The 26951-nt window shown below is 43.8% G+C and overlaps 1 long non-coding RNA gene across 1 annotated transcript in view; it reads left to right on the top strand.

Moving 5' to 3' along the window:
• LOC138792491 (uncharacterized) overlaps positions 1-26951 on the top strand; it is a 128799-nt gene that overhangs the window by 51919 nt on the left and 49929 nt on the right. Inside the window, exon 2 of the long non-coding RNA XR_011363149.1 lies at positions 18171-18285. This is a non-coding gene — a long non-coding RNA (uncharacterized lncRNA). The remainder of the gene's footprint in view (positions 1-18170; positions 18286-26951) is intronic.

Here is a 26951-nt window from a genome sequence, read left to right as displayed (position 1 = left end):
TGCCTGCTCAGCCAATCAATAATGCCACGACCAATGATTGGCTGAGCGGTCTATTACTGCAAAACGAGTCACTTCAGTGGGTTCGTTTTCTATGCAGCCCCAGCACTAGCAAAAAATTTGAATGACTGGCGTACCCCTTTAATACACAACTATACTGCCCCCTACAGGAATAGCATTTTAGTTACAGTATCTTACTAAATAAAATTCAGATAATGAGCTGAATTAAAGAGTGTGCAAAATGGTACCATTGAATTTGAGAGGCAAAGACTATTCTCAGACACTATGGGGGGATTTATCAAATGGTGTAAAATTTAGACTGGTGCAACTTGCTCTTATGTATTTGGTACATTGGGGGGAGGCACTTACCCCTCAGTGCCCTAATCCACCTGCTGTCCCATGAGTATTCATGCTGCACTCTGCAGTAATGTAACTCCAGGCCACTCATCACAAAGTGCTTTAGTACATTACATGGGTTAGATTATTCTACAGTTTCCTTTTAATAATGGATAGAATTTGAATATTTCAAACTTGTGTAAACCTATATTCCTCCTTTCTGCATTGGCAATAATGCAACTCGTAAAGACTTAAAAACAAAAACAAAATCCTGAAACATTTGCCTAAACATAACACATATATTCCTAAATGTTCCATAAATAGAATGTATAGCATTTTGGCTACACCTGCAAGGATAGAATCTGTGTATACCACATTGGCTGTAATAGGACAAGCTAATAAGAGCAAAGGCCTCAGTAGTGGGGAAGTCATGCATTCTGGGGATTCAGAGGTTGGTCCCTGCCATAATCTATGGGGCCCTATTGCACCAAAAGATGTCTGACAGATTATTTGACAGATTATTTTTTTTCAGCCAAAGCCAGGAATGGATTTGAAAAGAGGAGAAATCTGTCTCCTCTTTACGACCTGTTCTCTGTTCATAGTCTGTTCCTGGCTTTGGCTGAAAATCTGTCAGATAATTTTGTCAGACATCTTTTGGTGTAATAGGGCCCTTAATCTTAGCAGGTGTAAAATATTTGATAAAATACTCCTTTGTATTGGTCCGTTTACACAAAGTGATAACTCGCCCAATCGATTGTTTAATGATTTTGAAGCAACAATTTGGTTTTTAGAACTATCAGCATTTAGACGAGTTTTAGAAAAATAGTTAGAAAATTTGTTAGAAAAATTGTTATTGCGATAATTTTTTAAGATCACTTTAAGCCCATCTCACACATAGGGTGAATCTTTTAAAGACTGTTTATACGAAGCGATCTGTGAATTTTTAGCGAACGACCAACAATTATTTGAGAACATGTTGAAAGATCACATTGAACGATTTTTCGCTCGTCACCTGATCGTTTGCCAATTATCACTCAAATGTGATCGTTATTGCGAAAATTCGAACGATAATCATTCCGTGTAAACGCACCATTACATAAACCCGCCACCTTCTGTAGATTGTGTGTGATATAGCAGCTCAACATTACTTACTTCAATGGAGATAAGATGCAATACAACCCATGGACAGGTGAGGCGCCATTTACAGTAAACAGACGTTGTTCTAGCCCTATATAACACACTTAATTGCTTACTGTAAGCTTAAAGTGTAGCTTATTTTTTAGGCTTTGTAGTGGTTTTCACAATTCATGTCCTCCAATGGGCAGTTGGTTGGCTCAAGCAATGAATCAGTGTCTTCTAGTGGAGAAATTGCAATTTAGTACAGAAAAATGTCCCCTTACAGATACCAATTTGTTCAAATGTTAAAGCGTAACTGTCATATATTTTTTTTTTATTGCAGAAATTAGTAGAATAAGCGATTTTAAGAAACTCTGTAATAGGTTTTATCAGCCAAAAAAGCCTCCTTCTGTACTCAAGAAGCAATTTCCCAGCCTCCCCCCCCCCCCCCCGACTTCTTATCTGTACATTATCAGGCAAACACGTCTTCATTACAGAGAAGCCAGTGAAGACTGGTTCTGCTCTCTCCATTCTATCCTTATGGAGAGGGGAGGGGCCGAGGGAGATGAGGGAGCAGGAAGAGGTGACATGAAGGTCAGCTGTTTGTAGACTCTCTGGGCACCTAAAACGCTGGATTCAGGGGTCAGAGAGGTCAGTGCTTATCTATGAATTTACTGAGGAAAGATTGCAGGGTGTTGTGCTGTGCAGGACTGCTCCATGCTCAGTCACTCCTAATGCCCCTATTCCACAGGTCGTTTAGAGGAGCAAACTAGCGCTCTCAGCGCTCGTTTGCTCCTCGATCCCCGCTCGCTGCCGCCGCTGTTCTACGTGGGTGGGTGAGTGCGGGAGGGGCGGCGGGGGGGCTGCCCGGGGGATCGCTGATCGTCCCGGCAGCCCATAGGATACAGCAGCGTCTGCTGCCGATGCTCCTATTCAACGGAGCGACGGCAGCAGATCGCTGCTATATCAGTCGCTTGTTTTTCAACATGTTGAAAAACAAGCGACTGCAACGATCAGCCGACATTAACGATGTCGGCTGATGGTTGCACTCTATTCCACCGGACGATTAGCGGCCGATATCGGCCGAATACGAACGATAATCGTTCCGTGGAATAGGGCCTTAACAGCCCCTCCCCTCTCCATAGCCACATAATGGAGACAGAAATCCTGCTTCTTCTGCAGTGAGGGGGGAGGCTGGAAGATTGCTTTTTCAGTCCAGAAGGAAACTCTTTTGGTTTATAAAACCTATTACAGAGTTTCTTAAAATCGCTTGTACTATTGATATTTAATGTTTTCAAAAAAATGGCCCTGAAATTACAGTTACGCTTTAAGCCACGGCAAATATTCTATCTATAAATAGCCTGTGTGTTGGTGTGTCTATTTAAATATTTATCTATTAGCCTGTGTGTATTTTAAATATTTTATTTACTTTTATTAAATTGCATGGATTTTGGCAAAGCACAACAATCACTGAGCTCGGGGAGATCAGCGGGAAAAAAAATCAATGGAGAACTCGTTCAGGAGTCCATTGATAAATTGCCCCCTAAAAAAAAAAAAAAATTGAATATGCAAAAAAAATTCATGGAACCCCAAGTCGCAAGTCTCAAACCACTGGAATAGCCAGATATCCCTCCTGGGAAGGAAACCCATTGCTAAGGGGTGCCTCCTAGTGGGGAAATCACCAAACCACCCTGATAGTAGCCCCTAAATCCCACTTGGTTGCGACTAATAACACAAATGGGGAAATACCAGGGTGGGTCGAGTATTGCAGCATAAAAAGGGAAATACCAAAGCCAGGCATCCATCCACAGATTGATACGAGGTATTGCCCCCCCATAAGTGTGCAGTAGGATTCTTCTACTAGCTTTAAGTTATTCATGAAAAAAAATTAATATCCTTTGTTTTGCTTTTTAAAGTCTTCAGTATATGCTTCTTTACCAGCTTTCTGTCTACCCTTGTGTACAGCAAATGGTATTCTCCCCTGCAAACCCTAAACATCCAGGTCTCACATTCTGGGGGTCCGAAAATGAATGATTACACACTCCAGATACCACTAACAATGTGGTGTTTTTGTTTTTTCTATTTCCAAGGTGTACATAGCCTTGAAAGAGAAATTCGACTAGTTGGCACCTGTACCTTGCATATATTACAGTATAATGCAAGTTTCTCAATGTCGATCTGCATTTATTCTGCCAGATGCCTCAGGGTGTGTTCACACGTTCAGGTTTTTAATTGCAATTATTAAATACAAAGCCAGGGATGAATTTAAGAAGAGATTCCTGTCTGTTTTCCTGTTAATAAGTTCCTTGCTTTAGATTCACTACGTTTCAGTTACTAACCTGAAGGTGTGATCACCCCTCACTGTGTAGCCCATATTCCCTACATGCTAATCCAACCTCAAATCCATTAAATAAACTCAGAAAAAAGTGTTGAGCCTAGAATTGCTTTCTAGAAGCAGAGTAGGTGCAGTCTATGCAGTTTGCACTATAGTGGTGCCTTGGCTTAAGAGCATAATTCGTTCCGGGGCCATGCTTGTAATCCAAATCCACTCTTACACCAAAGCAAACTTTCCTATAAGAAATCATTGAAATGCAGACAATTGGTTACACACCCCAAAAATGATTTATTATTCTGAATATCATGTAAAACAGGTGAAACAAACAATGAGAAACAGCTGAATATGTGATATTATAAGTTAATGTACAGTAAAGCAATCAGCATGTGGAATATAATGTATAGTCATTGCATAAACCTAGAAAACAGCAGCAGTTTGTAGATACAGGATGGAGCTGCAGATCCCCATAATGCAGTAGCGTAGTACAACAGGCTAGAATAGAGAAACAGGGCTGCTGTCAGAGGTCTGTGTGGTCACATGACAGCAGTGGGGAAGGGGGTGTGTTCAGCATGGACCAATCAGGACTGACAGACTGCAGGGAGCATGAAGGAATCAGCAGGGCAGATGTGGGCACATACATGCAGCACTCTCTGTCCAGGGAGAGAGGGGTTACCGCTATGGAGAGATTACCTTCACAGTCCTGTCCCCTGATGTAAGCCCCAGCCTGAAGTGAATCTGTTATGATTTGGGAAGTTAGGGAGACTTCCTGGGTCAGAGTACACTGCAGTAGACCCCGCTATGCAGACCATGCCCCTCCCCCACTCAACTCCCACCCAGTACAGGGAGCTCTTAAACCAAAGCAATGCTCTTAAACCAAGACACAATTTCCATCTTGCAACTTAGGGCTCCTTGGACCCCTCCAGCTTGCTGCTCAGAGCACTGTGCTGTTTGTGGGACTCCCAAAAAAAAAAAAGTTTATGCAACTCCCATTTTTTTCCTGCAAGCAGGCTGGAGACAAGGTTTCAGGGGGTCTATGGACACACCCATTGGAGTTGGTCAAACCAATCTCATTTAGACTTGAATTTTCAACATGGTAAATTCTTTGAACTCATCTGTGGCTTATCTACCAGGGGACAGAGTGGCTTTTTCATCTGGAATACAGATGCCAATGGACAATCTGAAATGCAAGGTTTATGGTAGGCATAGATGTGCATTAATGTAACCTAAAACAAATACATTGTCAACTGTGTGGTGTGTGTGTGTTTTTTTTTTTTTTTTTTAATTCATTAGGACATTTTATTGTGGTGGTAAACTATAATCTAGAACAAAAATTTTTTGGGTGGGTTTTCATGAGAAATATGCAAATCTTAAAGGGGTTGTCCGGCGATAAAAAATTATTCACAGAATAACACACATTACAAAGTTATACAACTTTGTAATGTATGTTATGTCTGTGAATGGCCCCCTTCCCCGTGTCCCACCACCCCCACCCATGTACCCGGAAGTGTGGTGCGCTATACATTACCTGTCGCGTGCCAACCACGGTCTCCGATCGTCAGCAGTGACGTCTTCTTCGGGAGGCCACGGATCTTCCCGAGTGCCGGCCGCCCTCTGCAGCGTCATCCGAAGCTCAGCCGCGATTGGCTGAGCATAACTGTGCTCAGCCAATCGCGGCTGAGCGGCTGATGACGTGGCCGCGTCATCAGCCGCTCAGCCGCGATTGGCTGAGCACAGTTATGCTCAGCCAATCGCGGCTGAGCTTCGGATGACGCTGCAGAGGGTGGCCGGCACTCGGGAAGATCCGCCAAGCTCCCGAAGAAGACGTCACTGCTGACGATCGGAGACCGTGGACGACACAATATGCGGTGAGTATAATGCACCACACTTCCGGGTCTAGCGTGGGTGGGGGGAAACACGGGGAAGGGGGCCATTCACAGACATAACATACATTACAAAGTTGTATAACTTTGTAATGTGTGTTATTCTGTGAATAATTTTTTATCGCCGGACAACCCCTTTAAGATGGCAGCAGAAGTTGAGGACTCAGAATAACCGATTTTCTGATGGTTTCAAACTGTAGATTTCGAATCTGCCCTGCAGGTCGATTTCCACACCAGTCTTGTGCAGAATTTTTAGTTTTTTTTTTCTCTGCAGCCCATTTTATTTCTAGTGGAAATTCTGTACATAAAATACCATAGCTGGACCTACCCTTTGGGTGCCCCACACTTGTGCTTCTTCTTTATTTATTTTAGGGATTTTTTTTTTTTTTATCCTGGCCTCCACCCGGTAAACACCCGTTAAAAATCCTGACTATCTTGTGAATTTATGAAACTAATATATATATATATATATATATATATATATATATATATATATATATATATATATATATATATATATATATATATATATATATATTATAGAGAGAGATTATATATATATATATATATATATATATAAATAATATAATATATATTTATTTATTTTTTTATGTAATGGTAGGACGCTAACAACCACCAAGAAATTATGTATCTGTGTAGTAGGATGGGGAAGCAAAATAAAGGTTTGAAAGCAATAAAGCTCTCTCCTAGCCACATAGGCATGGCCCACATGCACGTCCAATCTAAAACCCACAGGATCCAACAACATTCATTATACTGTCAGATGGACGCCTTACTCGTGTATCTTTAGACAGCTCAGATAAGGGTTTCCCTTTGAGGAGAATAAGCCTTAGCATCTGAGGATTTTAGCTGTCTGCAGTGCTCTAAACATATCGGTTAACACATATTTTCCTGAATATTTAAGTTCACATGATAACACTGAGGTATTTTGCATTTAAATAAGTGGTGCGTTAAATTCAGCAATATTTCCAAGCTGATTTTCAATCCGACCACAAGCAATAGAAAAGTATATATAATTTAAACCATGTGTATTGCACATCTGTGGACTAGTGCAAAAATAAAAGGACAGAATACATTTTGCCAAAAGCTGCAATTTTAAAATGTGCTTGTGGACGAATGATCTGATGTGCTGCAAATGTGTTAGGTATGGTGTATTAATATTAAGAATGTCCTTAAACTGCAAGGTCTTTGGCTGTACATGCACTATAAATATCAAGACTACTGGTTTAAATATAGCTGCTTCTATATTGTAAGCTCTTGGGGGCAGCATTTAAAGGGGTTGTATGGTTTCTGACAAGCCACAAATGTTTTAACAATATTCATCTTCTTAATCCTCTGCTGATCCAGTACAGATGCTCCAGTGGTCCCTACCAGTCTCTTGCTGTAGTGGTCTGTTTGGTGGCAGTTTTAAATCAATTGGTTATCAATGGTCAATGATCAATTTACTGGCATCATGGCTCTTCACCAAGTGGTGATGCCAGTAGTGCCATATGTAATTGGCTGCAGCTTGCGATCATTGACCTTGCCAATCACATATGGTAATACTGGTATCACCACTCTGTGCCAGTAAGTGTAGAACGTGACCACTGGAGCCTTTGTTTTCAAGCTACCAGTTCAAGATTGAAGGTGAGTATCTTCTAAAATCTTTTTAAATAGGATGTGTTGGCAGATTTGTAAACTCAACTAAAGGCAGTGTATAAAAGGGCTTCTTACCCTAAACTTATACAAGCCATGCAGTCAGGAATTGAAAATTACATTAATAACTACAAAGACTATATATCCCTAAACACTAATGTAATACCAAACACCACTAAAGTCCCTATTATATTAAAAGATTATGAGCCAGCTCTTAAGGCTCATAATCGTTTGGTGTAATAGCACATGTTAAAAAGGCTATGATCTGCCAAGATACACAATGTCTTGAGTGTGGTCTTTCAATATGTTGAAAGGTCGTGATTTGTGCAGCTACGGTCTGTTGTACATCACTCTGTGTACTAGGAGTGGTGGCCACACACCACCACTAACTTCAATGGGCTGTGTGAACAATCTAAGGTTTGTTTGGGTGGCCTCCGCTCGTTGTGTGTGTAGTAGCACAGGCAGCAAGCAGGAAACTAAGTTGAACGTGGTGTTAGTACAGTAACACAAAGATTTGAACAGTTTTTGCGCTCCTGGCATCATAATGATGATGATGCCAGGAGCTCTGAATTCTGTTCCATAGCACACATTGACAAAAAGTGCACATGTGAATATCCCTGAAGATTCTAGAAAATAAGGACTACTGAAAATAAACAGAGCATATGCTACAATCCCCACCAAAACCTAGAGAAACCAACTAATCACAAACACCAGTCTAAGTAGTCCTGTGCTGAGCAGCCATGATCAGCTGTTCCAGATTACAGGTAATATCAGCTATGATCCTGTTTTAAAGGGGTAGTGCGGCGTTTGACTTTTATTCACTAAATAACACACATTACAAAGTTTTATACAACTTTGTAATGTGTGTTATTTAAGTGAATGTCCCCCCCCCCCCCCCCCCCCCCCCCGGAAGTATGGTGCATTATACTTACGTATTCGCTGTGGACCCCGGCCGCCATCTTGGGTCGATGACTTCATCTTCGGGAGGCCGGCCGGACCGCTCCAGCTGTTCCTCATGCCGACACCCCCTCTGCCGCGTCATCAGCTGCTCAGGCGGGGGGTTAATAGGGCGGGCTGCTGACATACTCGCATTGTCTGCCCATAGAGTGTACAGGGCAGGGATCTTCAGCGGATCTCACTGCGAATTTGCAGCGAGAAATCCGCTGTGGCTACGCCCAGTGTGTTTGTACCCTAACAATGACCAGGGATTTGCTCCAAAGGGAGGCTACTTCCAGAATCTTTCCTCTTGGCAGAACAGATTTGGGGTGCTGGTTGGGTAAGAAGCCGTTCAAAGGGAACCAACTAGGATTATTTTGCATATAATGCTGTTAGCAGCTCCTGAGCTCCCTTACCATAGTGTGTGCCGTTTTCCGTTTGGGTATGTCTGAAAAAAACTTCTTTTATTCTGGTGCATGGTGCAGGAAGAGATTCATGACTAGTCATCTATGCCGTGTCCAGTCTGTGACGGTGAGCTTTGCAGGGATGATTGACAGGCAAAGAGGCTTCTAACAGGCTAGTGGACTCTCCCCCTGCTCTCTACTGCCACCTCTCTCTGAGACAGGAACTGTCCAGAGCAGCAGCAAGTCCCCATAAAAAACCTCTCCTGCTCTGGACAATTCCTGACAGACAGAGGTGGTAGCAGAAAGCACTGTGTCAGACTGGAAAAAACACACCACTTCCTGCAGGACATACAGCAACCAATAAGTACTGGAAGACTTGAGATTTTTAAATAGAAGTAAATTACAAACCTATATAACTTTCTGAAACTAGTTGATTAAAAATAGTAGACTAGCCAAACGTAGTAAGGCAGCCGCCACCTAAACTTTTTGCTTTTGCCTGCTGGGGGCTTGCTTTTCACACCTTCAATTACTATGGCCCCCTTTAAACTTTCTTATCAGATGCCCAGTTCCTGATTACACCCCTGTTAAAAAGTATTGGCCCACTAGCTACCTTATCATCTTGGGCTGAAGCATGACTATGGGGTTCGAGGTTCATGACCTGTTTTTGGTCGTGGACAGAGGATTGATACAATTGATTGATTTTCCTGGAGACAAAGGATATTAATCCTCCTTGATTTCTGCAGAGTACTACGGAAAGCGGGTGAGGAAACAGGATCTGGATTTTATTTTCTGTGCATGTTTAGTCTAGTAATGAACCTGACACTTTGGCTGATACTGAGAAGCAGCGCACGTAACCTATCTTACACGTAATAAAATATTAGCTGGCCCCGTTATCCTGGGTCCATTTACTGTGACCAGGTTTTAATCTCAGAAGCTCTGTTACCATGTAGATGTATGATCTATGTGTAAATTTATATAATGTGTTGGCCTTCACCCTTCCCCAGCATTCACCACTTACATCCCAGGAGAAGTTAACTCAATAGTACCTTCACTTGTGGTTCTGTGCAGAAAATTCAATATTTTTAGGCCCCCCCCCCCCCCCCTTCCTTTTTTTTTTTTTTTTTAATTTTCATGTCAAAATATCCAATGGTTTCCAATTGACTATTTCATTTGGCTTAACTAACGTCTTAGCTCTCAAATTACTCTAGGTAAGCATATTGTATAACAAGCAGTCTGTAACGTGCGCTCACATCTGTTAATTCAATTGTGTCACACACAGAGTGAGATTTCTTACAAAGTCCATATTGAGGAGGCTTTAGGTAACGCTGGTGCTACACTCGGCTCACGTATCTAGTATACTGTACACTGTGAATAGAATTACTTATATAGAAACTGCAAGGTTGAGCCACATTAATCTACAGTAAAGAGCCGTGTCATTTTAACTTTAGTCTTTTATACAGCACAGTGAATACTGTAAAAAAAAATGAGATTGATATAAATAGTATATACTCTGCAGCATACAGCAGTAAGTGAAAAAACGTGTATTTATTCAATCATACGTGCAGTAACAAACTGCATATGGCAGGACACGACGTTTCGATGGCCTCCGCCATCATTATCAAGCGTGCAAATAGTGAAATAATGCAAGTTATATATACAGGTGCATTGTTTCACTATTTGCACGCTTGATGATGGCGGAGGCCATCGAAACGTTGCGTCCTGTCATATGCCGTTTTTTGTTACTGCACGTATGATGGAATAAATACCCAAGTCTTTTTCCCTCTACTGCTGTGTTCTGCGGAGTATATACTATTTATGGACTAACTACAGTGGTACCTTGGTTTAAGAGTAACTTTTTTGGTTTTGATTTAAGAGCTCAGTTTTTCAAAATTGTGACTTGGTTTAAGAGCCAGGGCATGGCCTGCATAGCGGGGTCTACAGCACTGTATTATGACCCAAGAAGTCTCCCTCACCTTCCAAATCGTGTCAGATCCACTTCAGGCTGGGGCTTGCATCAGGGGACATGACTGTCGGTAATCTCTTCATAGCTTTAACCCCTTTTTCCCTGGACAGAGTGCTGCTATACTATGCCCACATCTGCCCTGCTCATTCTTTCATGCTCCCTGCAGTGTCTGTCAGCCCTTGTGTTTCCTATCCTCTCCATTCCTGCTATAATGAGCCTGCACTCACACTCCTGTATGTACCAACTGCTGCTGTTTTTTCAGGTTTATGCCCTTACTATACATTATAAACCACATGCTGATTGCTATACTGGACAGTAACTTATAATATAACATATCCAGGGTTTTCTAAATCTTTGTTTCATTTGTTTTACATGTTCAGAATAAAAAATTTATATTTCTGAAGTGTGGAACCAATTGTCTGCCTTTCAGTGATTTCTTATAGGAAGTTTTGCTTTGGTTTAAGAGTGGATTTGGATTACAAGCACAGTCCCGGAATGAATTATGCTCAAGGTGGATTTTGAGCACCCCTAAAACATAGAAGACTGTCGGTAGAAAAAGACTACCTGTTCCATCTAGGGATGTCACAAAACGAAAATTTTGAGTTCGATACCGATACAAGCTTTCGGATTTCGATACTCAATACCAATTCGATACTAAATAAAAAGTTTGAGAAAAAAAACACTAAAAAATACAAATATAATTTCCCTTTTCCCTGACTACAGATATGTTCCCCCCATGCACAACATTTTTATTTATGTGACTTCTTGATCACTTTGTTACATTTTATAGTTCGGACAATTCACATGTAATGGATACATGTATGTTCTTTTTTTTTTTTTTTACTTTTTTTTTTTTAAAAAAGGGAAAAGGGGGGATTATTAGAACCTTATTTTCTAGTTTTTGTTTTATTTTAACCCCTTAAGGACCCATGACGTACCGGCACGTCATGGATCACTGTCACTTAAGGACCCATGACGTACCGGTACGCCGCTCCTTTAAGGGACTGCCGCGGGCCGCCGGGTCGCGATCGCAGGAAGATGGCTGCAGTTTACTATTGCAGCCATCTTCCTGTGTCACGTAGTGGGCATCCTCACGCCCCCCCGTGACAGCGATCGCTGTAAATATTCTGGTATACCGGGTGGGTATACCAGAATTGAGCGGTGATTGGTGCGAGACAGCACCAATCACCGCAGTGTCTGGGGGTTACGTACCCGAGACTCCGTGCCCGCAATTGCCCGTGATTGGCCGGTAGCCACCGGCCGGCCCATCACGGGCGGATCTCCTTCTCTGCTCGCCAAGAATCGGCGAGCAGAGAAGGATCGCGCGCCGCCGCTGCCAGCATCCCCCCTATGAAGCCCCCCGCCTGCAGTGCTCACCCCTCCGTTACCGAGGGCTCCTCCTTCCCCTTCCACTCTGCCGGTGCCTCCACCTCCCCCTTGCGATCCGCGGCCTTCCCCTCAGCTGGTGCTGACACCCTCCCTGCTGACACCCTCCCTGCTGACACCCTTCCTGCTGACACCCTACCTCTGTCACCCTTCCTGCTGCCACCCTACCTCTGTCACCTTCTATCTGCTGCCACCCTACCTCTGTCACCTTCTATCTGCTGCCACCCTCCCTCTGTCACCTTCCCTCCTGCGGCCACCCTCCCTCTGTCACCTTCCCTCCTGCGGCCACCCTCCCTCTCCCTGCCACCCTCCCTCCTTCCACCCTCTCCCTGCTGCCACTCTCCCTTCTTGCATCCTCTCGCTGCTGCCCTCCCTCCTGCCACCCTCTCCTCTTACCCTCTCCTGCCACCCTTTCCTTTTTCCTGCCACGCTCACCTCTGCCATCCTCTCTTCTCTTACCCTTTCCACTCTCCTGCCACCCTCTCCCTGCTGCTACCCTCTCCTGTCGCCACACTTTCATCTCTCCGCTGCCACCCTCTCCTCTCTCCGCTGCCACCCTCTCCCCTTGATCAGTGTTGATATAGTGTCCCCTGGCCTCTGCTGTTCTTTTTTTCTTTTTCAGTGTAAATTTCCTTCTGTTTTTTTTTTTTTTTTTTTTAGTAAAAAATCAAAGTAAAAAACACACACAAATAAAATGTAAAAACAGTACATAAAACACACACACTAACACTTACACGTGTGAAAGCATAACACTTACACTTACACCCCCCCTCTAAGGGTGCCTTCACACACCGGATCCGCAGTGGATTTGCCCCGAAATCTGCTGCGGATCCAGCGTCAGTGCATCCCTATGAGAATACATACACGCAGCGGGAATGACATCCCACTGCATGTATGTAAGTTAACCCCCTGGCGGCCGGAGCATACATCACCTCCTCCCCGCTCCGGCTTGCTTCAGGGGTTCTCGGCAGGACGACCCGCTCAGCCAATCAGTGGCTGCGGCGGGGCAGCACACTGATTGGCTGCGCGGGATGAGCAGACATCGGGAGCCCCGAAGTAAACTGGAATGGGGAGGAGGTGATGTATGCTCCGGCCGCCAGGGGGTTAACTTACATACATGCAGTGGGATGTCATTCCCATAGGGATGCACTGACGCTGGATCCGCAGCGTGGAATCCGGTGCGGATCCGGTGTGTGTGAAGGCACCCTAAAGAAAAACAACCAATGAGGGAGAAGAGGAAGATCCCTCTTCTTCCTCTTCTTCCTCATCGTCATCATCATTTAGTGATGATAAGCCCCCAAGGCGCCGCCCCAGGACTAGGCACCAGGAAGCCCCCTCAAGTAACCCCACCTGGACCCCAGTCCCTGACACGTATGAGCCACAGATTCCTGAGTTCCTTGGGGTCACTTGTGGGGGGTTTCCTCTGTTTTGGCAGAACAGGGGCTCTGCGAACCCTTCGCCCTCCATTCTGGCCAAATCCAGCTTCCAAAATCCAAATTGCGCTCCTTCCGTTTGGAGGCTTTCCCTGCACCCCCTTGGCACTTTGTGTCCACATGTGGGGTACTCCTGTAATCGGGGGAAATTGCTCTACATGATTAGGGGTTCATTTTTTTTCTTTTAACCCCTTGTGAACATGAAAAATTTAAAGTTACACGAACGTTTTAGTGTAAAAAATTTAATTTTTCATTTTAAGGGCGCATTGTGCTAGTCACCAGTGGGGTCCATATGCCCACTATACACCTTGTTACATTCCTCAAGGGGTGTAGTTTCCCTAATGGGGTCACTTGTGAGGGGTTTCAATAGTTTTGGCAGCACAGAGGCTTTGTAAACCCAACATGACCTCCGTCCTCCTTTCTGGCAAAATCCAGGTTCCAAAAGACAAATGGCACACCCTCCTTTTGGAGGAGAGTCCTGCGCCGTCATGGTAGAATATGCACCTATGTGGGGTATTTTTGTACTCGGGGGAAATTGCTCTACAAGTTTTATGTTTTATTTTTCTTTTAACCCCTTGTGAACCTGAAAAATTTGAGGCTAGACCAAGTTTTAGTGTAAAAAAAATTCAATTTTTAATTTTCATGGCACACTGTGCCTGTTACCAGTGGGGTCCATGTGCTCACTATACCCCTTGTTACATTCCTTGAGGGGTGTAGTTTCCATAATGGGGTCACTTGTGGGGGGTTTCCAATGTTTTGGCAGCACAGGGGCTCTGGGAACTCAACATGGCCTTCGTCCTCCATTCTGGCCAAATCCAGCTTCTAAAATCCAAATTGCGCTCCTTCCCCTTGGAGGCTTTCCGTGCACCCGCTGTGTACTTTGTGTCAACATGTGGAGTACTCCTGTAATCGGGGGAAATTGCTCTACATGATTAGGGGGTTCATTTTTTCTTTTAACCCCTTGTGAACATGAAAAATTCAAAGTTACACCAACGTTTTAGTGTAAAAAATGTAATTTTTTATTTTCACGTCACATTGTTCCACATTTGTGTCAGTCACCAGTGGGGTCCATATTCTCACTATACCCCTTGTTACATTCCTCGAGGGGTGTAGTTTCCTAAATGGTGTCACTTTAGGGGTGTTTGTTAGGTTTTGGCACCCCAGAGCCTCTGCCAACCAGAAGTGGTACCTTGAAAATTGGCCAAATGTAATGGAGGCTTCAAAATTCACTAGGCGCTCCTTTACATCTGAGGCTTGTGAATGCGTCAAATAGCGCAATAAGGCCACATATCATATGTTTCTATAAACTGCAGAAACGGGGCAATAAGAATTGTGGTGCATTTCTCTGGAAATAGGTTTTCTATTATGAACCTATTGGATCACAATATAATTTCTGCAAAGAAAATTTAAATTTTCAATTTTCTTACACACTTAGCTTTTATTTCTGTGACTCACCTAAAGGGTTAAAAACTTTCTGGAATTGATTTTGAACAGTGTGGGGGGTGCAGTTTCTGAAATGGGGTGCTTTGTGGGGCTTCATAACATAAAGTCCCCTCAAATCCACTTCAAACGTGAACTGGTCCCTTGCAAAATCAGATTTTGAAATTCTTGCGAAAATCTGGAAAAATGCTGCTAAACTTTGAAGCTTTCTATTGTCTTAAAAAATTGAAGGCAAGTTTAATAAATGCTTCCAACATAAAGTAGACATGTTGCTAATGCTATTTCATATCTCATTTATGTGGCATAACTATTTTCCTTGCAAGCATAAAATTTCAAAGTTAGAAAAATGCAATTTTTCACAATTTTTCACGTTATTTTGGGTTTTTTCATAAAGATAGGCTACAAGTATCGACTCAAATTTACCAGAAATATAAAGTACAATATGTCACGAGAAAACAATCTCAGAATCAGCCGGATAGGTAAAAGCATCCTGAAGTTATTAAAGGATAAAGTGACACTGGTCATATTCCTGAAATTTGGTCCGGTCCTTAAGGCCATTTTGGGCTCCGTCCTTAAGAGGTTAAAACACTTTTTTACATTTTTTTATTCCCCTCTAACCTCAAGCATACCTCTCTGTGCACAACAACTCCCAGAATACCTTCTTGTGGGGAGTTGTAGTGCACAAGGAGGTATGCTAGGAGTTGTAGTGCATAAGAAGGTATGCTGGGATGTTTTGAAAGGCTGCTGCCGCGCAACTGCAACTCCCAGCATACCTCCTGGTGCACTACAACTCCCAGCATACCTCCTGGTGCACTACAACTCCCAGCATACCTCCTTGTGCTTTGCAACTCCCCATAAGAAGGTATGCTGGGAGTTGTAGTGCACAAGGAGGTAAGCTGGGAATTGCAGTTGTGCAGCTCCTGACACAACAACTCCGTGCAGCATACATTCTTGTGCACTACAACTCCCAGCATGCCTCCTCGTGCACAAAGAGGTATGCTGGGGGATGTAGTGCACAAAGAGGTATGCTGGGGGATGTAGTGCACAAGGAGGTATGCTGCTGCATGCCTCCTTGTGAACAACAACTCCTCACAAGAAGGTATTCTGGGAGTTGTTGTGCCACTGTATCGGTGTGCCCCGCGGGAACGGGGGGGGGGGGGGCGACAGGATTGTGGACCCGGAGGTTGGGGAACTGGCTGGTGTAAGGGACCGCTGCCGCAGCACCGGCGGGTCCCGTATTTGGAATGGTTGAATGACTGCCGCCCGCGGGATTGCAGGCCGCAGTCATTAGCAGTGAGGGGCCGATCCATATGCAGCAGACTCGTGCTGCATATGGAGCTGCTCTGCAGGGGTTAAATGCCGCTGTCTGTTATGACATCTACCCTTTAAAATAGCTGGCACTAGCGATCGCTGTGTGCCGGCTATTTAAATTTGGCGCCGCCGGGAGCGGAGAGCTCGCGGGCGGAAGAGGGGACACCAGGGGGCAGGGGGCGGTACACAGAACACGGCCGGCGCTCAGGTAGCTGCCGGCCGTGTTCTCTGCACCATACTTCATGTTAATCTGCACTATTATGCAGATTAACATGAAGTATCGATACCAGGAAATCCTGGTATCGAACCGTTTTTCTGACCGAAATATCGATAGTAGTATCGATATTTCGGTGCATCGTGCATCACTAGTTCCATCTAGTCTGCCCTATTAGTAGTTCATAGATATGTTTATCCCAGGCAGGCTTACATTCAGTTATTATATATTTACCAACCACATCTTTTAGAAATTTGTGCCAAGCATCTACTACTCTTTCACTTAATTTCTTGTGATGTTTCTGACCTTTCCCCCAACTCAGATTATGTCCCCTTGTTCTTGAATTCAGTTTTATTATTCAATGTTCATGTACATTCTGCTGTGGGTGGCGCTTCAGTAAGGGTTTGCGTAGTGACCCTGCTCTAAACGGCTGCTATCTGAAGCCAGCGACCGTAGCTATTAGTCGTCGCATTCCAATCGCAGCGCCGATAAGTAGCCATTTAAATGCAGCTGTCAAAATTGACAGCTGCATTCAAATATCTCTAAATTCCTAAATAGCCATCCCTGGTGTGTAGTAGGGGGATTTTCCCCCTGCGATGCGATCGCAGAGGGGAGATCCCTTCATCTTACTTGGCCGGGCCTCAGCGTCCAACTCATGCTTATCCTGGCTTGGTAATCTATGGGAATACAGCACTGATCTAATTGATCATTGCTGTATAAATATACTGCAATGATCTCTGAGGGATCAGTGTAGTTGTATTAGAAGTCATCCAGGGGGACTTCTAATAATGTATGTGTAAAAAAAATATATAAATAAAATAATAATAATTTAACAATAAAAAGCCCCTAATAAAAGTTTGAATCCCCCCCCTTTTCTCATTTTATAAATATAAATAAAAAAAAATAAACATTTGGTATTACTGAGTGTATAATCTCCCAAACTATTAAATTATCACATTCCTGATCTCACAAGGTAAATGGCGTAAGCGCGAAAATCCACCAAGTGCAAAAAATTGTAACAAAAAGTGATCAAAATGTTGCTACGCAAGCAAAGTACTGATAGAAAGTACAGATCTGTCCAGGCATGATGGGAATTGTAGTTTTGCAACAGCTGGAGGGCTGAAGGATCCTCTGAACTGTTCAGTCAGGCAACCACAGTATGATTAGGGGCATACAAACTAAATAGAATTAGAATTAGAACTGTCGGCTCCGTTCACACTGCATTTGCATCAAGAGTTTGGAGATTCTGACTTGTACAAGCGGCATATGTTGCCCTTAGGCATCCCATTATAAATCTAGCAGAATTTCCTCTTTTATAGGAAAGTGAAGCAGAGTGCACAAAAACTATATACCGACTATATACCTTCCAGCTGGATGTCAACAGGACACTCTCTCTTTTAGCATCTTGAAAGTAAATTGAGTCCTATAGCTGTGTTTAACATCTACTTCTGGAGTCATTGAACAGGAGAAAAGTGCTATGTGTGGCCATCCTTACAGTCAGTGATTCCTATACTGTCTCTTGAGATGCTTCATTAGGGGTATGAATTCTATAGATGACAAAGTTTATAGATTCTTTCTTTCAATCCCTGCTTTGTACATGTACAGAGATTCTTTGTAATGTAAATATGTGATTTGTAATGTTACATTTATAGAAATGTATGAATGAGGAGTAATGAGATGTTGGAAGAGGTCATACCCAGCGACAATGAGTCCATTGTAATGTCGCTTGTATATTCTAATATATCACACCTTTTGTTTTTCAGAATGGATTACTTCTGGAACCATTGATTTATCTTTTCCACGGCTAATGGCTTAGGGGACTACTTACTACTTTATACTAAAGACAAGAGGCATTAACTTACCTATTCCCTATTGGAGGTATGTCAAAATGTTTTCAGCTTACACTTTCCACAGTGAAGGGTTTCCTTCCCCAAATTTCGAAAGCTGGAAAATGACTTGTATAGGGGACTGTTGTATGCATGCTCCATGTTGTGTTTGAGGAAATAGAAGCTGACCTTCTCTGCTATTCCAAATAGTGGATCCTGCCTTAAGGGTAAATTCACACGGTTGGATCGTGCGTAAGACTCCCGGCGGATCCGTCCGTGTAAATTTACCCTAAAGGAGGTTTTTACCTTCCCCTTCTCGCCACTGCCAGTGTCCACATTATACACAGAAAAATTATAACACATATAGATCTAGTAGGCTTTCTCCTTTGTCCATACATTGATCAGCAGGACACTGGCATCTGGGGCAGTTTTCAAATAAATGTTGAGAGGGATCCCAGATAGCCCAGGCCCTTTTTTTGAGTCTGTGCCTATGTTATGGTGGTATATTGAATGAGTTTAGGCACATTAACGCTATGTTCACACGTTTTTATTTGGGGGGGGGGGGGGATAGTTTTTTCCATAATAGCAGCTATTTTTTTTTTTTACGTTTGTTTGTTTTCTTTTTTAAATAAGGACAGCTGTAAATAATCATGATCATTTTTTACAGCTGTAATTGCAAAGAAAAAACTGGTGCACTTTTTTCACTATAAAAAAAAAGTGTGAACATAGCCTTAAAGTGACTGTCACACCCCCCCCCCCCCCCCAAACCACTTGTACCTTCGGATAGCTGCTTTTAATCCAAGATCTGTCCTGGGGTCCGTTCAGCAGGTGATGCAGTTATTGTCCTAAACAACTGTTAAACTTGCAGCCCTGTGCCCAACGGCCGTGGCTTGGAGAATCTGTGCCCTAACTTTGCACCACCCCTCCGTCCTTCCTCCCCGCCCTCTTCACCATTTTTCCCATTCCTCTGTAGTGAACGTTGCACAGGTGCCTTAACGATCCAGTCCATGTGTCGCGCTGACACAGGTGATGAATAGGAGAAAATCTGCCTGGAGCATTCCTAATGATCAGGAGGGTGGGGAGGAGGGACGGAGAGGTTGTGCCAACCTAATGCAAACACGATCTAAGCCCCAGCCCACAGGGCTGCAAGTTTAAAGGGGTTCTCCAGTGCCAAAACATGGCAACTTTCAGAGACAACACAACTCTTGTCTCCAGTTCAGGTGCGGTTTGCAATTAAGCTCCATTCACTTCAATGGAACTGAGCAGCAAAACCCCGTCCAAGCTGGAGACAAAGTGGGGTTGTCTCAGGAAGAAAGTGCCCATGATTTTGTAGAGCTGGATAACCCCTTTTTAAAAGTTGTTTTTTTAGGACAATAACTGCATCACCTGTCGAACAGACCCCAGGACAGATCTTGGATTAAAAGCAGCTATCCTAAGGTACAAGTGGTTTGGGGGGGACAGATTGTGGGTAGAGCATCCCTTTAAGGTGATAAAGCTATTTTGAACAGTAGCTGTCTGTGGAATAGTTGGTGTATATTGTAAACCAATCATTCCTCTTTTTTTCCCCCCTTACTTTACAAGCTTATAAGTTGATGGTGTGTACAGTATATGCCACTTGCATCGTACAGTTGATTCAGCCTTCAATAGAAATGACTTTCAGTGGATTCTTACGTTGTTGTAAGTATTGTATGACTAGGGAGGGCTGCCATTTATAGACATTAGAATGGTCGGGCCCACTTCTCTGCAGGGGAACTAATACTGCTTTCTCACTGTTCCCTAGAATTCTTGCAGAAATAATCTGCTTCTCCTGTCACTGACTGATAGCTATGTGTTCCCTTTGGGCTTCTGCCATCTCATGACTTCTACAGACTGGCTTTAAGTGTCTGTCCCTACCACAGTATGACATGGATACCCACTAAACTGAGTTATACTATGTGTAATATTCATTTAATCTGCTGAGACCTTCTAAACCTTTTGCTGGTGTAATACTTGGGGACCTGGGCCTCTAGCCAGGCAGTACGGAAAGTCACAAATCATACAGCACCCTAATATTTTCAATTAAGCATAGCATCCAGGTTTGTGACAGTCAAGGGGCTAATGTTAGTACTTTTGGTGGTCTGTGATAGTGAAAGGGTTTGTGACAGTATTTGTGCAGCATCAAAGGGTTAATGTCGGTCTACCGAAATTTCTTTAAAATCAACTGGTGCCAGAGATTTGTAATTTTATTTCTACAAAAAAAAACTCCTTACTTACCAGCTGCTGTATGTCCTGCAGGAAGTGGCATATTCCCTCCAGTCTGATACAGTGCTCTCTGCTGCCACCTCTGTCCGTGACCGGTACTGTCCAGAGCAGGAGCACATCCCCATAGAAAACCTGTCCTGCTCTCCAGACTGGAAAGAATACCACTTCCTACACAACATACAGCTGCTAAGACTTGAGACTGGAAGACATGAGATTTTTTATAGACCATAAATTGCAAATCTCTGGCACCAGTTGATTTGAAAGAAAAACCTTTTTGGTGAACAGCCCCTTTAAAGGGGTAGTGCGGCGGTAAACAATTATTCACAGAATAACACACATTACAAAGTTATACAACTTTCTAATGTATGTTATGTCTGTGAATGGCCCCCTTCCCCGTGTCCCACCACCCCCACCCGTGTACCCGAAAGTGTGGTGTGCTATACATACCTGTCACGTGCCGACTCGTCGCTCAGGACGCTCGGAGGGATTCGGCCGGGCCGTCCGAAGACGACATCGCAGACTGAAGATCGGAGACGAGTCGGCACGTGACAGGTATGTATAGCGCACCACACTTCCGGGTACACGGGTGGGGATGGTGGGACACGGGGAAGGGGGCCATTCACAGACATAACATACATTACAAAGTTGTATAACTTTGTAATGTGTGTTATTCTGTGAATTGTTTACCGCCGCACTACCCCTTTAATGTAAGGATTTATGGTTTCATACTGCTCTTGTAGCAGAAAATACTGTGTCCCTACAGATATTTACTTTGTAACCCTAGGGACATCATAGTATATATTGAATATTCTAACGTTAAACAAGATCATGATGTCTGTCTCGTGATACTCTTGCTAGGTACTGACAGTAAGGTCTAGATCAGTGCTTCTCAAACTGTGTGAGGCGCCCCCTAGTTGTTGGTGAGGCCCAGCTGTGGAGCCAGTTTTCACAAAAGTAACTATGATTTGCACAGTCCTCAAATCTCCATTTTAGCAACATTATTAGTGTATTTTGTACTTGCATTATTAGCATATAGAGCTTGGGAGATGGGTGAAAGGTAGCCCTAGCATTTATTTTCAGCTTTTAAATAGACTTTCACCACAGATAGTGAGGCCCGGCACCCTTTTAGTCAATTTGGTGAGGCCCAGGCATTGCCTTGGTCTGTTGGGTGAGGCTCCAGTAGAAATAGTTTGAGAAGCACTGGTCTAGATAAATGTTTCTTTATATGTAGTGCTGCTAATAGTAGGAGAAAATAAAAGCATTGGTACTCGCCTAAATCTAAAAGTTTATCCAGACAGCCCTTTTAAATATCATGCACCCTGCCAAATCCATATGGTAGGTTTAGATCCAAAGAGGTTATCTCCCTACATAACGTAACGCCTGTCAAACAGAACGGGACTCCTGTGCAGAATGGCTCTCTGTAGGCTCAGAAGGGAAAGGGGTTTATGAGCAGAGGAAGCTCCACTTCTGGACAGGGCTTGTCTTCATGAGACTTCCCCTTTAAGGGCATGTTCTCACAGATAAAATTGTTTGTTTTTGTCTCTGAAACCATAAATCAAAAAGCCCACAGCTGTGGACTTCAGTGGGAGACCAGGCAAAAAAAACTGACATATCACTGCTTTGTGAGGTTCAGCCCTGAAACCCCCACAGAAGTGATAGATGTAATAAATTAGGTTCTTTAATGGTGATAAGATGAGCGAACCGGGTTCGGGTTAGAGTCCATCCGAACCCGAACGTTCGGCATTTGATTAGCGGGGGCTGCTGAACTTGGATAAAGCTCTAAGGTTGTCTGGAAAACATGGATACAGCCAATGACTATATCCATGTTTTCCACATAGCCTTAGGACTTTATCCAACTTCAGCAGCCCCCGCTAATCAAATGCCGAAAGTTTGGGTTCGGATCGACTCGAGCATGCTCCAGGTTCACTCATCTTTAGTGATGAGCAAACTTTCCAAAAGGTCTGGTTCGTCCGAACCTGAATGATTGACATTTGACTCCTGGTGGCTGGAGAAGTTGGATGCAACCATAGAGCTTTATAAGAAAACATGGATACAAGTTCACACAATGTACATTTTCAATAAATAATGGCCATTACAACATTGGCTGCTATTTATTGAAAATTAAAATAACATTGTGTCCTATGGAATCCCGACTGTATGAACCTGAACATTTAGCAAGTTCGCTCAGCGCTAGTCCCTAATAATAATGTAAAAAAATAAACTCTGCAAAACTGCAATGTGAACACGGCTGATAACCTGTTTTTGTAACTGGAATGGGGCTAGTCTATTGTTTCCATCTGTTGGAGGGTTCTACAATGTGTGGTTATCATTGGCTACAAGAAGCTCTAGTGCAGTACCAGGAATTTATGTAGTTTCCCTTTAGGAGGAAGAAGTCCTAAATTGCTACCAATCGACTTATCCATAAACATAATAAAGTTTGTGGTGCCTGGTGCAACCTAAGCCTATTCCATCAATCATCATATAAAATCCCCCTGTAATCAAACACTAATCAATCAGAAGTGGCAAAAATTTGATGATCAAGATCTGTTTATTTTTACTTAATCTGTTTTTACATGGTCATTCAATGGCATTTTATCCCGAATATGGTTCTGATTTTATATTGTCAAAGTTCTCCTGGCTTGGAAATGAAAATTACAGAAAGTTCAAGAAAGAAAATTCAGAGGAATTCTGTGCTGGATGTGAGATGCTGCTTTTAATGTGCAAGTCCTGGGCATAGATGGCTTCACCATGGGGTAGAGCACCTGTAGGGTCAGCCAAGGACTAGAAGTGGAGTAAAGAATAGACCGGACATTGAAGTGCCCACTGGAACCAGAGACTTCCTTCACTACGGCACTGTAAAACACTTCAGGGTATATCCACACGTAGCGGAAGATTTTATTCTGTGTAAATCAGTATAAATAGCTGAACACAGCAGCTACGCTACACAAAAAGTGATAATTTTCTCTCATTGAATTACATATATTTCAGGATATGTCGTTTTTAAAGGGAACCTGTGAACCCCTTGCCGGGCTGAAGGCCGCCTGACCCCCTGCTAAAGCCCCGGATACTTACCCCATCTCGCCAAGTCCCGTTCCTGGAGCCGGTCCCGGGACGGAGATATCCCAGTCTGAAGCCTGGCGCACGCGCACTGCTGAGTCCGAGGCCCATAGAGAATGAATGAAGCAGTCATTCTCTATGGGCATCGGACTCGTCTCAGCAGTGCGCGTGCGCCAGGCTTCAGACTGGGATATCTCCGTCCGGAGACCGGCTCCAGGAACGGGACTTGGCGAGATGGGGTAAGTATCCGGGGCTTTAGCAGGGGGTCAGGTGGCCTTCAGCCCGGCACAGGGGGTGACAGGTTCCTTTTAAACACAAATGACCTGAATGGAGCAGATTTTCAGCTATCAAACTAGTTAACAAACACTGTTCACCCTTGGCATGTTAGGCTGTGTTCACGCCACGCTGAACTGTTTCCGGCATATGTGCTGGGAGCGTTCCAGCCAACGACGCCAAATGTATTAATTGGTCCCTATGCACCCAGTGTGTTAAAAAGGTGGCATATGCTCAGCCAGAATGAGTCGACACTGTACTGTGGAATACCATAAAATGCAGAGTTCTCTGTGGACTATAGAATGGGTCTCTCTGGGACCTCCACTAATGTAAGGGGCGATGTCTTGGTATGTAGTACTTCATGTGTAAGCCAGAAATCCTTATGATATCGCTAAACGTTACACCTAGGAGTAAAGCTGCCAGGGGAGGTCGGCTAGCCACTGCCAGGCATCTCTGGCAGCAGCCTATTATTCAAGAAAGCATGCCCTGTGCTTATATCCCCCAAAATTTGCCAAAGGAATATCCAAGCATTTCTGAGTGTGTTTTGAGGCCTATAGACTTATTAATCCTCATGTGTCTGCTTTGTTCTGATAACCTGTTGCCCTTGGTGACTACTTGTGACCCTCTAAGGTGATCCGGGAATTCTCAGTTCAACTGCAGTCTCCAGGAAGGTACTGGCAGTTGTTCTCTAATCCAAGGGGGATTGTGGGAAAGTGTGTGCACATGACAACATCGGGGTCACAGTTTAGAGAGGAATACAGGGAGTGTTTACATCCATTAGGGAGAACAGTGCAGTGATTCAAGTTACTGTATTAAGATAACATCTCATTGTTAGTTTTAAGCAAACCTGTCAATGTCCGGGTTTGGCAGCATTATTCGAACAGAGTCCTGGAACATATGGATACAGCCACAGGCTGTATCCCATGTTTTCCTGGGGGTCTTAGTATGGCATCTATCTTCTGCAGCCGCAGGAATTTAAACACAGAGGGTTAGGCGAACCTGTCAAAATGTTTGAGTTTAGCAATGTTAGCCGAACACTACTTATTAAATCCTAAACGATTCTCCTTTCTTCTTGCAATCTCCACTCACAGGAGCTGTTACACACACTGTAGGAAGTTGTCACATGGGGAGAGGAAGTGTAGCCCCACACTTAGTCAGTTCTTTTTTTTTTTTTTCTCAGAGGAGTAAGACACACACATCAGGCATCCCTGCCTGGAGCCTGGCTCTGCCAGGTTACCTGTCCGGGACAGACCAGCTGTATTGTATCCTTATGGAAAACACAGACTTTCTTTCTTAAAGCAACACTTTTACCTATAATGTAGTGCTAAACAACTAAAGAGAGGACAAGTCAGAGATCACCCCAACACACACTGTGAACATCTTAAACACAGTGCAAGACAGTATCCTAACAGTAGAGGAACTGATCTCCAGATAGAGCAAAGCAGCTAAGAGCCTACTAACTGTATCTCGTAATGCAGGTGACATCGGGACACCCTTGGACACTTCGCTTAACTCAGGTAACTAGGACTGGGGCTTGTCACCCTGATAGGAAGGATAACTCGACACTGCAGGTCAAAAGGTGGTATAGCAAAAAAGGTCAAAACACTGGCACAAGTATTCTTCTTTCAGGTATTCTTATAAAGTTCCGGCAGAGCACAGTACTACACTGGGTTGGGACTCACGACCTACTCCTCTCCACTACTCTGAACTCTCTTTACTCTTCTCAGCACACAACCAAGCCAAGCACTGCTATACTACTTTTCTACCTCAACAGTTCTCGGTGCAGATCTAGTTTGTGCAAGTCAACATTGTATTATACTATTCACTTGTATCACAGAAGATCTACTAGTAAAGAACAAGTTTATTTATTCTACTGGGACTCTGTGCCCTTGGGTCATCTCCCCTTTCTGTGGGTAGCAGTACAGGTGGGTCATAACTCCACTCCAGACCACTGGGAGCGCCCACGGGACCCATCACAGCCCGGCAGGTCACCGACCATTGGGGAAGGGTATAGCCAGCCACAAAAAACTAAAAGCAATTGTGCCTCCATACCTGTGTGCGGAGTTAGCACTGGCATCATGACAGCATACCACCTGGCTGAGCTATACTCCACCGACCAACCACTACAGTAGTGAAGTCACACAGTACCATCTAGCAAGTGACCGGTCGCAGCTGCTGCAGAGCAGCCACCACACCGTTGGATAGTTGCTTTTAATCCAAGATCTGTCCTGGAGTCCTTTAGGCAGGTAATGCAGTTATTGTCCAAATAAACCAACTTTTAAACTTGCAGCCCTGTGTCAAATTGGCGTGGCCTAGAGTGTCTGTGCCCTAGGCCTGTGACGCCTCTCCACCGTGCCACCCTCTTCATCATTAGGAATGCCCCAGGCGGGATTGGATACAGAGTTGCTTTAAAAACTAAGTTTAAAAAAATAAATACATCTCTATATCCTTGATGACTCTTCTCACTGAAACTCTGCATTGTAAGTTTAGGGGAGTGTTTCATTACAGAAGAGTCCTCCTTGGATACGCTTTAGGACGACTTCTTCTGCAGATTTTCACTTTCACACGTCTTTTTTTTTTTTTTTTTTTTTTGGGGGGGGGGCCATTTTATGGCTGTCTTTTAGGACAGCCACCATTTTGAAGCCAAACAGCCATTATTTTAAAATGAAAAAAGGCCACCTGTTTCATAACATCTGTTACAAAATAACAGCCTTTTTTTGCCTCCATGTTGTGGGAACATAGCCTAATCTAGTTCTTTCTGGTTATTTAGTGAAGTTGTATACTTATAGAGGTCTGGCTCTAGCATCTTTTGATGTTAAGACGTCGGCAAAACAAACATTGGCACAACACAGTCTAAGGCTTTGGTCACACTTAGTATGATGCCGGCCATTCCGTGACCCAGCCAGGTCACGGAACGGCCGGTCTTAGAAAAGATCATCCCGGCTGGCACTGCAGTACCGGCCGGATGATCTTAAGCGCCACTGAGTTCTGATGCGGGCACATCCGTAAGCGCCCGCATCAGAACTCTGCACAGCACACAATGGAGCGTGCGTCAGGAGCTGCTCTTTCCATTGTGTGAACTGACAGGGTTTTCTGTGACAGCTATTCACTGAATAGCGGCCCCAGAAAACTGACATGTCAGTTTTC

Source organism: Dendropsophus ebraccatus, chromosome 5 (assembly GCF_027789765.1).
Source record: "Dendropsophus ebraccatus isolate aDenEbr1 chromosome 5, aDenEbr1.pat, whole genome shotgun sequence".
NCBI lineage: Eukaryota > Metazoa > Chordata > Amphibia > Anura > Hylidae > Dendropsophus > Dendropsophus ebraccatus.
This window is presented reverse-complemented; position numbering and strand designations above follow the sequence as displayed.